The 13,899-nt window shown below is 39.4% G+C and overlaps 1 protein-coding gene across 1 annotated transcript in view; it reads right to left on the minus strand.

The window, feature by feature from the left end:
* LOC136866260 (serine/arginine repetitive matrix protein 2) overlaps positions 1–13,899 on the minus strand; it is a 519,326-nt gene that overhangs the window by 442,113 nt on the left and 63,314 nt on the right. The window lies entirely within an intron of this gene.

Raw genomic sequence — 13,899 nt, forward strand, 5'->3', positions numbered from 1 at the left:
ACTCCCCCAGATACGCAATAGACCGCGAGGTATGTAGGATGATCTGATAAGGGACTTAGAGCTAACCAAAGAAAAAAGTTAATTACTTGGTTCAAGATTGCAGGAAAAGAATATGTTGGCACACGATGTTCCATTTTCCTGGTACCGAAATCGTGACAAAGAATTCCGAAAGTATTATACTCAAGAAGATGAACTTGTATTTTGTACGGATGTTTCAAATCTTCTACAACAATTGGGAGAGAAATAGTATGACCCTAGTAACTGGCATTTTTTTATTGACTCTTCCGAAAGAAGTTTAAAGGCAGTTTTGTTTCATAATACAAATGTTCTGGCATCCGTACCACTTGCACACTCCACAAAAATTTCTGAAACATACAAGACCTTAAAGTTGGTGCTTGAAAAAATTAAATATCACGAGCATGGGTGGCAAATTTGTGGTGATTTGAAGATCATTGGACTGTTACTGGGACAACAAAAAGGCTATACAAAATAGCAGGGCACGGGGTAAACATTGGGATACAGTGAATTGGCCAGAAAGGAAACAACTACAACCAGGATCCAAATATGTCTTGAATGTAAGTCTTATTGACCGTGAAAAAATTCTACTTCCACCCTTGCACATCAAATTAGGATTGATGAAACAGTATGTCAAGGCATTAGATAAAAGTAGCCTATGCTTCCAATATTTATGCACTAAATTTCCCTCATTATCAGATGCAAAAATCAAAGAAGGCATATTTGATGGACCACAGATTCGTAAACTGATGAAGGATAAACATTTCACAGACACAATGACCAAAATTGAGAAAGACGCATGGAACGCATTCAAAGATGTAGTGACTAAATTCCTTGGCAACATTAAGGACCCTCAATACAAAGAAATTGTAAGGAAAGTGTTGGTAAAGGGACGTTGGGATGTGAATATGATGGCCGATTACTGTTGGTCGATTGCATGAGACGACCCTTCTAGAGACCATTCAAGAACCTCAAAAACCCGGAAATTCCACGGGATACGGAAAAAGACGGAGGTGTGAATCTAACCTGCAAATAATGAAAGTAACAAAACTATGTATGTTTAACCATGTAATTTTTATTCGAGGTACGGTTATATTAATTCAATAGGAACTGTACAGCCGAAACTAAATAGGCGGTTCATGCTTCAGTTTCACGAATTTCAATATACATTAAAAATATAATACAAACCATCTACTTGCTTACAAAGCAGCATTTATGTGTATTTAATGCATGCAAAATATGATTATGTACTGCAAGTTGAAATTTACATTAATATATCAAATTTAATCAAAACTAAGTATCAACACTTTTACGAAAGAACAAAATAACATTTTGTAAAATTGCCACTGAACCAGGCGTGATACGCCAAAAGTAGTTTTTTTTTCTCGAATTCTGCGTTAAGAAATTCATAAAACCCACCTATTTTCGTTTTTACCGCACAAAAAGTTTTTTTTGCAGGCTAGTGTTATCCATTCCTCACTGGGTCTATTCCATTTTGTCAAATTTGTCTTGCTACTCCAAATGCCGCCTTTCACCAACAGAATTCCCAAATCTAGTTTCTCAATGTACCCCTTCTAAACTTTCAATTTGGCTTGCACTTCTCCCGCTACTTTTTCTTTTTGCTTTATGTCGCATCAACACTGATAGGTCTTATCGCGACAATGGAATAGGAAAGACCTAGGAATGGGAAGGAAGCAGCTGCGGTCTTAATTAAGGTATAGCCCCCACATTTGTCTGGTGTGAAAATGGGAAACCACGGAAAACCATCTTCAGGGCTGCCAACAACGGGATTCGAACCCACTATCTCCCGGATGCAAGCTCACAGCTGGGCACCCTTAACGGCACGACCAACTTGCCCGGTCCACTACTAGGTTATGGTTACAATTCATCTGTTGTTGGTATGCTTCAACAATCTTCAGGCAGTTCCTAAACCTTCTCTGCATCAGGATGTAGTCTGATTGAATCCCCTCTCCATTCAGTCTAGAAACCCACATACAGTAGAAGTCCGTTATAGCCAGGATTCATAATGGCGAAAAATTTACTCGCGACAGCAGATTATCATTATATCCAATTTTTCGTAAAAGTCGAGAAAAACCCCATACACTATAAAAGTGGTATGAAACGGCAATCAGTTTACTGAAAACTTGTGTTTCGCAGACAACATCCACACTACGGCTTACTCATTCGTTATTTTTCGAAATCCGATACTATGTGAAAGTGTATGTTTAATTTCATTCTTAAAAACAAAATAGTATCACTCCAGAGGCTTCTGTAGAAAACGTTTCAGTTTTCTTATTCAAACAGCCTCGCCTAACCTAACCATATATGTATCATGAAAACAATATTTCAAGCGCCCGTTGAGAAATGATAACCCCCTGGCTATAGATTTACATGAGAATAGCCTTTCCAAAATTCAACTAGACACGAGAAAATATAAACTATCCACTGAAATCAGTGATGGACACTGCCATATCTTGAAGTGCATCACATTCTTACTTAATTTGAGCATATAACATTAAAATTAAGTGATCATTTACTGGAATGAAAGGTAACAGGAAAAAATGGGAGTACCTGGAGAAATACCTGTCCTACCTTGGCTTTCTCCAGCACAAATCTCGCATGGAGTGAACCACGGAACCCAGCGGTGAGAGGCTGGCAGACTGCCACCTGAGCAATGGAGGCTCAAGTAGGCCTAGAGAAAACAGAACATTGAAACTGATGACCAGGCAGCCAGATGGAGCAAATTAAAATGCCTGCACATGGTAGCCAATGCTATATTATTATTTTTTATAGTATGTTTCCGGGTGAATGGGATTCTCACCAAGATTACTTGACTGGGGAAATGGAAATTATTCGAAGGAAAGCAGAACAATTTGTTCCGGGTCATTTCCGACAACAGAATAGTGTTAAGAATGTGTTGCAAATTTTGTGCTGGAAATACTTTAGAGTAAGGTGACAAAAAGCTTGACTAAGCTGTCAAAGGATAGATGGCAAAAAATGACATTAGCAGACAAATAAGCTTGAAGAGAGTTTTTAAAAATAGGAAAGATCATAACGTGTAGGTGAAGTTGGAATTCAAGACAGGGTTGCCAGGAGCTGGAGATGAAAAATAGTAGTTAGAAAGGATAATGGGCAAGTTGTAATTTTCATGCATAAGCTGGCCTGTTTAATTTTTTCTAATCTACTTTGGTAACAATTACATTTTACATTTTGGTCTGCAAATCGATGTTGCTTGTATTGTTGTATTTTTCATTATTACTACCAACAGCTTTCAATAGATCATTATTTTTCACATCTTCATAAAACTCCTTGTATGAAAAAGTAGCAAAGTTTATAGACACTAGTAGCTCAGCTCTCACTAACTCAGGTTCATATGCAAGCTCTTTCCACAAAAACATTAGAACTAATTGTGTTCAAACAAACGCTAATCAAACTCTGAAAACATGGCACAATATCTATTACATTTACAAAGTAAACCTTTTTCACTAATATTCCATAAGGTCAGTTGAGGTATCAGGGCTCAGGGGGAATATGGGCCATATGTTTTTTTTCATTAACTGATGAGGGTAATTTAACTTTTACTGGTGGGTCACACGGCAGAACGTCTTCCTCTTTAAACAACAGGTGTAATTTCTCCATGTATAATTGCTGCAAAGCGGTGAATGTTTCAATTTTGTGCTGGAGAGTTTCCATTACAACAGAGTGTAATCCTCATTTTAAACATTATTTACAGTCATGGTGTTGTTACAGTTTGGCAAAATATTTGTGCCTGATGTAAACATGAAATGCTACTGTCAGCATGTTTGTTTGTTTAGTTTATTGGTTAGAGGGGGTGGTGTTTCTACCCCCAAAAAATCAAAAATTGGAAAGGGGGTAAATGGGCCAGAGTTTGGGTGTAACTGGGCTTGCCTAGTACCCAGTTATCCCAATAGCATCCAGTTGGCCCAAGCAAAGCACATGATTTTTTCACTATTTTAAAAGGACTTGCAGAAATAACCTTGGCCAAATGTCAATAATTTTTTTTTTTTTTTTTTTTTTTTTTTTTTTTTTTTTTTTTGCTAGGGGCTTTACGTCGCACCGACACAGATAGGTCTTATGGCGACGATGGGATGGGAAAGGCCTGGGAGTTGGAAGGAAGCGGCCGTGGCCTTAATTAAGGTACAGCCCCAGCATTTGCCTGGTGTGAAAATGGGAAACCACGGAAAACCATCTTCAGGGCTGCCGATAGTGGGATTCGAACCTACTATCTCCCGGATGCAAGCTCACAGCCGCGCGCCTCTACGCGCACGGCCAACTCGCCCGGTCAAATGTCAATAAAAATAATCCTAGTCTTAATGCCAATATACCTGTGTTCATCAAAATATACTTTCAACCTATTAGGTTGTGTTACGTACATTTAGTACATGTAGAAGAGATGTTAAGTACAGAACAAAAATGGCCAACCTAACACCAGTCGGATCTGAACCCACAACCTCCCGATTTTGCATCGGAAAGCAGGAGGTTGTGGGTTCCCGATTTCGCATCTATTTTCTGCTTGTTGATTTTTGTCTGTAGTCTAGTGTGGATCTTTCAATATGTTGAGTATATTTGTTTTGTATTTTAAATCTTCTATAGCAATATGTATCTCTCTCATGTCTAAGTTCTGTGATCCATCTAATATTATTCTTATTCTTACTCTTCCATAATTTTTTTTCCCTTTTCCTACTGATTCTATTTTCTAGTGACCGTATTAGATGCCCTAAGAATGATATTCGTTTCTTTTTCATTGTGCTAGTCACAGGTTCTAGGGGTAGCATGCCTGCCTCTTACCTGGAGGCCCTGGGTTCAATTCCTGGCCAGGCCAGGGATTTTTACCTGGATCTGAGGGCTGGTTTGAGGTCTACTCAGCCTACATGATTGCAATTGAGGAGCCATCTGAGGGCGAGACAGCGGCCCCGGTCTAGAAAGCCAAGAATAACGGCCGAGGGGATCCATTGTGCTGACCACACGACACCTTGTAATCTGTAAGCCTTTGGGCTGAGGAGCGGTCGCTGGGTAGGCCAAGGCCCTACCAGGGCTGTTGCACCATGGGGTTTGGTTTGGTTTTTTAGTCACAGGTTCTATTTCTTTATAAACTGTTTCATTGGAAGCTAGTCTCAAAACTCTGTTTACTTGATAATTTTTATTTAAACAGGTTCTCATTATTCTCCTTTCTAACTTGAGTACTCTATCACAACTGTGTGTGTTGTTTTGAATGTTTCACGTGCATATGCAATTTGTGGCTGGGTGTCTGTTTTGTAGTGTTTCAATTTGGTTGCTATTGAGAGACATGCTGTGCTGTAACCAGTTTATCTATTCTATTTTGCGATGCTGGTTTCTCGTTCAGGTTATATGTGATTATTTCATCTAAATATTTCCATTTTTCTATAATTTTTATTTCTTGGTCTCCCACCTTAATTTTGTTTGCAAGCGGAAGTTGAGTAGCATATTTTCTGTTTTTTCAAATGAAATTTCCAAATCAATATTCTGAGCTATTTCCTGCAAAAATTATTATTATTATGACTTGTGAGGTGTGGCTATGAAGTTGTTAACGTCTATTAGTATTATTATTTACGTTGTTTTGTATGGACTTTATCTGGAATAAATCATGGTCATATAATTTATTGTTTGTGTGCTGTATGACCTGTCTTGTGTAACAAAACTTGTGAGGTTATGCCACGATATGTCTGCTGTTTGTATATTAATATGACTTTCTATAACGTAAGAACAAGTAATTAAAAGTATATAATTTATTATTACCTGTAAATATGATGTATAAATCCGATGTAATGTTGTACAGCACAGGGTAAGGTTACAGAACAACGCACCATTGTCACTGGAGTTTTATAGAATGCTCGATCCATTTGTACATAGGTTATTGGAGACTCGAGAAGATACGAGAAAACATGTGTTATATTTTTCTAGAAGCCTGGCCGGGCAAGGTATATAAAGGACAGTCTTGGGAGTAGAGTTGAGTTGTTAGTGAGGAGTTGTTAGTAAGTGTGTGAACTCACGTTGTAAGATTGTTGTGCTGGTAGTTGGTTGACACGCTAATGTGGCCTTCTTCGATTCAGTCAAGTGTTTTGTTCAAAATGGTGGTTCATTAATGTGTGTATATAATAATTTGTAAATAAAACAGTGTACACAACTGACAGAATCGCGTGTGTGCGTCTTTGTGAATACGATAAACTTATGTCAGAAAAACTGAGGGGAGTTGGTTCAATCTATTCTGAAAAGGACCTGGAAAAAGCCATCAATGATGTTAAGAATGGAAATAGGACCACCCGAGGAGCAGCTACATTTTACAATGTCCCAAATTCACACTAAAACGTCGCGTATGGTAAAGGATACACTTCAGAAGAAGGTAAGGGTGGCGGTGTTCAATCATTTTTGTCTACTGCTGAAGAAGAGGAAATTGTGAACTGCTAAAAAGTAATGGACAAAAAAGGGTTTGGTTTATCAAGACATGAAGTTTTGGACCTAGATCAACTTTATATTAGACAAAACAATATCAAATGCATATTTAAAGACCAGCAGCCTGAAGTAGACTGGTTTATGTCTTTTAAAGATAGCATCACTTGTCAATCAAGAAATCACAAAGCACTGAACAAACAAGATGTGATCAAGTCAAACCAAGGATTGTGTATAAATTTTTTGAAATTTTAGACAGAACAGTGGAAGATCTGAATCTTAACGGAAAACTGGGAAGAATATATAACTGCGATGAAACATTGTTTTGTAATGACCAGTCGAAAATCAAAATTGTTGGGGCCGCTAATCTACTTACACACAGTCCTAGTGAGAGACTGTTCTCTAACAGGTTAGGGACCGCTGGTGGATTGTATAGGCCTAGCCGCCTGAGCACAAGGTGGGCCATGACTCTGAATATGTCCGAGATGCCCACTCTTATTCCACAGAAACTGGTATCCCGACTGTACGAACCACACAGCCGTTGCCCACGGTTCACAAACCAGGATATAACTACAGTAACCCACACCAAAACCATAATATAATAAATTTACAAATAAATTAAGTTCTGATACAAGCAATTCATATAAAATCCAGGTGAGCTAACAATACCTTACTAAAAGTCATTTTTCCAGTCAGATGTGCCATCAGTAAAGAGGATGCAACAATGGAGCTTAGTACCATATACACGCAAACGATCTCTACATATTTTTTAAAAAATCTGGCAGGAAACGTCGGGGTTTGGGCATTATTTATGACAACTTGCACTTTTGACATACAGAAATCTGGAAGTTGGTATATTTCCACCCACACTGTTCCCTCCTGCCCTGCATGAAAATGACATCTTCATTCATTCCCTATCATCTCTTCAAAGTCCACCTCCATAGCGTAGCGGTTAGTGTTATTGGCTGTGGCCCTGGTTCAATTCTTGGTACTGCCAGAAATTTAAGAATAGTAGGAGGGCTGGTATGTGGTTAAAATGGTACATGCAGCTCACCTCAAATGAGGGTGTGCCAGAAAAGAGCTGTTCCATCTCGGAATGAGGATACAAGTTGACTTGATCTCTTCAAAATAAATTGAAATATATACTAAAGCTCTGGTTTTTCTGTCGAAAACCTGGCCTGAACCTTACTAAAGAGCATCCAGCGTTGAGAAAAGAATATGGGTCTTACAGGCTTTTACTCATTACGGAAACCTCCCTCCAATGGGTTTTATTACCTATCTTTATGTAATGAAACACCACTGCCGGGCTGGTAGGTTCTGACCCAAAACTGGCAGGTTCAATCCTGGCTCAGTCCAGTGGTATTTGAAGTGCTCAAATATGTCAGCCTTGTACCGGTAGATGTACTGGCAAATAAAAGAACTGGCAGAAAAAATTCTGGCACCTCCGCATCACCGAAAACCGTAAAAGTAGTCAGTAGGAGATCATCATCAGTTTTCCACTCCAGTTGCCCGGGTGTGGTTACGAGCACTCTCCACTTCTGTCTGTCCATGTACCACTCTTCTCTCAAGACGACATCCCAGCTGACTCCTCTTGTTCCTATGTCCTCTTTCACTGGGTCCAGCCATCTCTTCCTAGGTCTTCCTACCGGTCGTTTTCCGGCCACGACTGTGTGTAGCCACTGTTTTGCTGTCCTTCCATCGTCCAATCGTTTTGACATGGCCAAACCATTTCAAACGGGCCCTTGTCACTTTTTCATTCAGGGATGGGTACACACCAGCTTCCTCCCTTATTCTTTCATTCCTTACCCTGTCCCTTTTTGTCTTCTGTACCATAGTACGTAGGAACTTGATTTCTGGGGCTTGTAGTAGGAGATAAAAAACATTATAAAACAATAAACATAAATTTTTTCATTATAATAGCGTTCTAAAATTACCTGCCAATTGATTACCTTCGTCATTCCATACAAGTACAGTATAGGTTTTATTGTGTCTCAATTTTAAAAGTTTTGAGTTTAGCACGCTAGGAAGAAGAGACACATCCCATCCTGCATCACTGTCTGAAGCGAGCATGTGCTCAGTTCTGCCGACAACATAAGATCTGAAGCACTGTCGGTCATTGGTGTTCTGTTGTGTGTGCGTATGTGTATTTTATTTTGTATTCAATCAAATTGAAATAGCTGATGTTCTGGTGAAATGAAAAAGATGAGAGATGCTGAGAAGTAAAGAGAGGACAATACTTGTAAACATTTTCAGTTATTTAAAGAGTAGAAATCTTGGCAAAAGTGTGAGTTGGATCAGTGGAAGAACTGCAGTTGCTATAGGTACATCCAGATCATTAGCGTTCAAACTTCACAGTGAATCAGCTTGTGGCCTCTTGGTGACACCTAATACGAGATGGGAAAGAAAAATGAAAATCAGGAAACTTAGAAAACTTACTGTCTTTGTTAAAAGTGCTGTAAGACGCAAGGTGCACGAAAGCTTTTAACCGAGCAAGTGGTTTCATGGCTTGGGTCTCACAGCCGTCAGCTAGCACACTAGACAAATATTAGGGCCGGCCAAACGGAGACCCAAAATGACGCCCCTTTCAAACTCCAGGTGCTGATAACACTATCTCACACAAGTAAGCAGCATTTCAGTGTCCTTCACAAAGATCACTCAACATCTGACGCTGTTCACGAACCTTATATACCCTACCAAACAGAGATGGAAGTTACATATCGTAACATGATACTGTATCCTAATCCATAACAGTAAGCTGTTCCAGAAATATTATGTACCTCCGGAGACCCTAATGCAAAAGTAACTGTTTCAGCGCAAACAAGGGAAGGGTAGGGAGTTTCTGATTGGCCAACGAACATTAGGAAGCATAGCAGCTTGCTTTAAGCGTGCACTCTGCGCAGGCGCGAGCGATACCTTTGAAACAGTTTAGTGGCAGTACTGATATTCCTATCCTGTTATTTGCTGGTCAGTTACAGATATTCTTTAGTTATTAGAAGTGCTTTGTATTAGGGTTACTGGTGGTAATACATACAGTAGCGTAGTTCCTCGGAACAGTTACATGTGGTCTTCCCACCTTGCATCTCGAGTTTCACTCCGTGTTCTGGCTAATGAGTGAGTGGATGTATTACATCCGATAAGATTTATGTGGACAAAAACTCAATTACAGGAACATTGTTTCTAGAAGCGCGTTGAAATAAGATACCCAATAATAATAATAATAATAATAATAATAATAATAATAATAATAATAATAATAATAATAATAATAATAATAATAATAACATGAAAATGAAAATCCACAGCCTGCTGCCAGTCATTTGACCGAATCAGGAATGGAATGAATGAAGCCCCATCTAGCGGCGAGGACAGGAATCGTGCCGGCTGCCGAAGCCTGTCGCACCGCTCTAGGGCAATGATTAATGAATGACAGATGAAATTATAGTGGAGAGTGTTGCTGGAATGGAATATGACACGAACAACCGGAGTACCCGGAGAAAAACCTGTCACACCTCCGCTTTGTCCAGCACAAATCTCTCATGGAGTGACAGGGATTTGAACCACAAAACCCAGCGGTGAGAGGCCGGCGCGCTGCCGCCTGAGCCACGGAGGCATAATAATAATAATAATAATAATAATAATAATAATAATAATAATAATAATAATAATAATAATAATAATTTTTAAAAATTTTAAATTTTACCGGTTCATATCCAGTAGTTCTGATAATGTACATGGTACTCAAATATCAGGTCCTGAAAAGCTATCGCAAGTCCCATCACGGGAATCTGTGCGTCCTGAAATTTCGTCATCGACTGCAACCTGTGAGGCAGTGCGGCAAAAGCTGCTATCATAATTTTTACCAGTACAAAAGAGGAGTGATATACAGGAGGGGAAAAAAATAAAGATGCTAGACTAACTACTTACACTGTTGTTTACCACATATCCACAACTTCTGTATATGACGAAAGACGGTTTTGGAGCCTTTTATGCTGGCTTTACAGAGCGAGTTGGCTATATGGTTTGTGTTACGTAGCTGTTAGCTTGTATTCAGGAGATGGTGGATTCGAACCCCACTGTCGGCAGTCCTCAAGATGGTTTTCGGTGGTTTCCCATTTTCACATCAAGCAAATGCTGGGACTGTTCCTCAATTAAGGCCGCAGTTGCTTCCGTCCTAGTCCTGTCCTATCCTATCCCATCATCATCGTAAGATCAGTCTGTGTCGGTGCGATGTAAAAAAAAAAAAGTACTAGGTTAAAATCTGCTTACGTCTTGCCTGATAGGGCTATTTACTCAAGACCCACTCCGGCGGCATCTTAAGTGTTTGTGACATTCGTTCATCAACATATTTTAAAGTCTGGTCCTAGTGTTTGTTTAACTACAGATCCTTGGACATCTATGAATACACATAGCTACCTAGCAGCCACGGCGCCTTTTATAAATGAAGGTTTCGAAGTATTGGTTCTCGCAATGTAATTGGGTCATTGCAAACATTTTTCTAGGAATAGTTAAGAATGTGAGTGACGAGCTGGCGAAAGGGACAGTGGGAGAGAAGAAAGCGAGATGAAGATATAGTATTGCTATTTATAAGTAGCTACTTACTAAGGTGCGGTTAGGGGCTATAAGAGACAACAGGTATAAGGGACGTTCCTTCCAAAAGTTGACCTGCAACTTGTATTATGTTACTTTTATATCCTAATACTCCAACCTAATACTACAGTGTAACGGATACACAGGAACATGATACTGGAAAGTAACCATTTGTCCCATCCCTACTACTAAACCTGGTAATAACATTAAGCGCGAACAAAACTAATGCACTCTGGTGGCCGTTCTACCCATCACAAGAGAATTGCAACTCTAATCATTTTTAGCAAGGAATGCAGAAATGATTATTTACAATACAATAATTCGACCAGTACTTCTGTATCATTCTGAGACATGAAATATCACCAAGAAAGAGCAGCAGCAGTTGCAAGTCTTTGAGAATAAAGTTTATAGAAAAATATTTGGCCCATGGTACGATCCTATCTCTCAAAGCTGGCAGAAAAGATCTAATTATGAGATTTACACCCTCTCTCAACAAACACACTATAATGGGTGTGATAGAATCCAACAAACCGCGCTGTGCTGGACATGTACTGAGGATACAGGATAACAGAGCACCAGTAGATCAATACAAGGCATCTCTTAATGGGAAAAGACCTTCAGAAAGACCCCGAAGCACTTGGAAGGAGATCAACAACGTATGCCGGACCCTCCAAATTTATAACTGGGAAGAGCGGGCTCAGGATTGAAAAGGATGGAAGAGGGTTGTGAGATCGGCACAGGAACTTCACATCATTCAGAAGCCTATGGAGTGAGTGAGTAATAATTTACACATCCGCAAATGGTGTGTACGTGTACAAAGTTACATCGACATCCGACCATTTCTTCTGGGTGCTTCCAATTTTTTGTCAGACAGTGTAGTGATTTGCTGATCTAATAATCAAGTTGGGCGTGAATTCTCAAAATAATGTTGTTGAAAGTACATTAATTTCATCCTATGAAAACACAAGTCCCAGCCATGCACATTATGTCTGCTGATACAGTTTTAGATGAATAATTAAAATTTCTCATTTCCATCAATCTGCCTGGCATGCTGCTGCATAATCTTAAGCTAAAGGTTGGAGCACCTATCATTCAACTGAGGAACCTAAACTGGCCAAAACTATGCAACAGGGCCCTTCCACGAGTTACTAAGCAGCGTTAACTATTTAGCAGAAGGTATCAAATAGCACGAGTGTGACAGTGGAGAAACAGTCATGGTACCAAGAAATCTCCTAATTTTGACAGACCCCTCTTTACAGTTTAAACAGCTTCAGTTTCCCGGACGACTTTGCTCTGTCATAAATAAAGCACACAGACAGACTTTAAAAAATCACTAAACTGAGTTTGAAGATACAGTTTCCCACATGGACAATTATACGTTGCTTTCTCATGTGTCAGTACACCCTGCAGCCTTTACATTTATAGCTTATAATGGTGAAACAAAGAATACTGTATATAAAGAAACCATGAACTAAAAATACGTATTACCGGGCGAGTTGGCCGTGCGCGTAGAGGCGCGCAGCTGTGAGCTTGCACCCGGGAGATAGTAGGTTTGAATCCCACTATCGGCAGCCCTGAAAATGGTTTTCCGTGGTTTCCCATTTTCACACCAGACAAATGCTGGGGCTGTACCTTAATTAAGGCCACGGCCGCTTCCTTCCAACTCCTAGGCCTTTCCTATCCCATCGTCGCCATAAGACCTATCTGTGTCGGTGCGACGTAAAGCCCATAGCAAAAAAAAAAAAAGTATTTCCACGACTTCGCCTAAATGAAGCCAATTACTTTGAAAATCTGCTTTAACACAATGAGAGAGCAAAATCATCATTACTATACAAGCAGAGAGACAGACAAAAGCTAATAGTAATAAACCGTGTGATTACAATACCATTTCAACTATACAGTAAAATCTTGGATTGTGAGCAACTTGGTCTATGAGTATTTTGTACTAACCTCGAAAGGAAATAATTTTGGTTCCACCTTATTCAATACCAATCAGATTTTTTTTTAAGTCTTCAGATTATTATTATTATTATTATTATTATTATTCTTGTTTTCCAATGGGTCTACTATGGACCACGTTAAGCATCATTCATTTACGGTTCTTCCTTTTTCGATCAGCCCAGTACTTCTTCATCCTTTCGGAGTGGGCTTCTTTACGTTCTCGTGACCAGTTGTTGCTGGTCCGTTTTTTGCTACTTTGATCTTCGAATCCCTTAATTTTGTTGATGATTTTTCTGTATTCCTGTCTGTTGTATACTACCTGCTGTGATATATTATTTTCCTCCATATCCTCCTTGACCCCTTTAAGCCAGCTAGTTTGTGTCTTCCTGTTCTCCATGTATTCCAGAATTCGCTTGGCTGTTCCCTCTGGTGGCATTCTTTTAATGTGTCCGTAGAAGCAGAGTCTCTTCTCTTCTTGAAGGATGTTGTGATTTTTTCGGTCCTTTTGTATAATTCCTCATTTGGTCGCAGTCTAAATTCTTGACCCACTTTCCTGGGCCCTAGTATCTTCCTCAAGATCTTCCTTTCTGTCTTTTCAATGTTTTCTAGTAAGCCCTTCCTGTTCAGTGGAATACATTCGATCGCATATAGACTTTCTGGTTTGATGACAGTGTTGTAATGTCTGATTTTTGCAGTGAATGAATGATTTTTTATTGTAGACATTTCGACATAACTGGTATGCTGCTTCCATCTTTCTTGCCCTTTCCTGTAATGCTATTCCTGGTAGTCCTGTTGGGGTTATCCATTCCCCTAGATATTTAAACTTCTGTACTCTTTTAATTGTTCCATATTTGGTGACAATATTTTGTGTCGGATCCTTTTTGTCCTGCCAGTATTGCCATATCATCTGCGAATGCTAGACAGTCA

This window comes from Anabrus simplex, chromosome 3, assembly GCF_040414725.1.
Source record: "Anabrus simplex isolate iqAnaSimp1 chromosome 3, ASM4041472v1, whole genome shotgun sequence".
Taxonomy (NCBI): domain Eukaryota; kingdom Metazoa; phylum Arthropoda; class Insecta; order Orthoptera; family Tettigoniidae; genus Anabrus; species Anabrus simplex.